The 1585-nt window shown below is 43.1% G+C and overlaps 1 long non-coding RNA gene across 1 annotated transcript in view; it reads right to left on the bottom strand.

The window, feature by feature from the left end:
* The window catches only part of LOC108791020, a 15751-nt gene that overhangs the window by 3204 nt on the left and 10962 nt on the right, over positions 1 to 1585 (bottom strand). Inside the window, exon 2 of the long non-coding RNA XR_001941482.1 lies at positions 486 to 491. This is a non-coding gene — a long non-coding RNA (uncharacterized LOC108791020). The remainder of the gene's footprint in view (positions 1 to 485; positions 492 to 1585) is intronic.

Here is a 1585-nt window from a genome sequence, read left to right as displayed (position 1 = left end):
GGTCTGTCCTTGGGCCCCTTCTATTCTCTATCTACACTTCTTCCCTGGGTCAATTGATAGCCTCCCATGGCTTCCAATACCATCTTTATGCCGATGACACCCAGATCTATCTCTCCACTCCTCAACTCACCCCCTTTGTCTCTACACCTATCTCAAATCTACTCAGTGACATCTCAGCATGGATGCCACACCACTACCTCAAACTCAATCTGTCAAAAACTGAGCTTCTAATATTTCCTCCTCTCCGTGTTCCCTCCCCCAACTTCCCCATCACAATCAACAACACTACAATCAACCCCTCCCATCAAGCCAGGGTACTTGGTGTTATCCTTGACTCTGAGCTCTCCTTTCAGCCCCACATCCAATCACTATCCAAATCTTGCCGACTCAACCTCCGTAACATTTCCAAAATACGCCCCTTTTTAACAAACGAAACCACAAAGCTTCTAATTCACTCCCTTGTAATCTCTCGTCTCGACTGTAACCCCCTCCTTGTTGGCCTACCACTAAGCAGGCTATCCCCCCTTCAGTCTATCATGAATGCTGCTGCCAGACTCATCCACCTTACTAACCGTTCAGTGTCTGCCGTCCCCCTCTGCCAATCCCTCCACTGGCTCCCACTTGCCCAACGAATAAAATGCAAAATACTAACAACAACATACAAAGCTATCTACAAGTCTGCCCCAACCTACACCACTGACCTCATCTCAAAATATCACCAAAACCTTCTTCTCCATTCCTCTCAAGACCTCCTGCTCTCTAGCTCCCTCATTACCTCCTCCCATGCTCGCCTCCGTGACTTTTCCATAGTGTCCCCCATCCTCTGGAACTCCTTACCCCAATCTGTCCGCCTATCTCCTATGCTACCCACCTTTAGGCGATCCTTAAAAACCCATCTCTTCAGGGAAGCCTATCTCATCTCAACATAACTGCCTTTTACTTCCTCCAATAACTCAATCCAAACAATTATTACCTTTTGTATCACTTGCCCCTCCTACTAGATTGTAAGCCCTCACGAGCAGGGCCCTCCCAACCATATTGTTCTGAAACTGTATTGTACTGTCAATTGTATTGTAACTGTACTGTCTCCACTATTTTGTAAAGCGCTGAGCAAATTGTTGGCGCTATATAAATCCTGTATAATAATAATAATAATAATATGGTATATCTCTAATATCTCTTCTATTACAAACAAAAGAAAGAACATAGTGCCTTCTCCTTGTGAAGTATGTAATAGTTTATGATATAAAAAAACGTATAAAAAGGTGCTCACATGGGTGAAGCAATCAATCACTTATAAAAACCACGATGGGGTAAAAAACAGTGTTCATGGGATGTTGACTACTAGCCCATACCGACCTAACTAAAGTCATACGACCAGTTTTAGGGCAGGACAGGAGATGAAATGCAGGCAAGAATTGATGCCCTGCACTGTGTGTGAATGACAGCTTTATTTCTCCCCCTGTGGCTCATCTCCTATTTAAACAAAAATGTACAGCAAAAAAAGATAATTACTGTGATTACATAAATGAAAAGGGAAAAGCATTACTTTAAATGTATTTTTTTGCTGTGCTCTATACTGTAA

This window comes from Nanorana parkeri, unplaced genomic scaffold (assembly GCF_000935625.1).
Source record: "Nanorana parkeri isolate BGI_ZX_2015 unplaced genomic scaffold, ASM93562v1 scaffold520, whole genome shotgun sequence".
Classification (NCBI taxonomy): domain Eukaryota; kingdom Metazoa; phylum Chordata; class Amphibia; order Anura; family Dicroglossidae; genus Nanorana; species Nanorana parkeri.
This window is presented reverse-complemented; position numbering and strand designations above follow the sequence as displayed.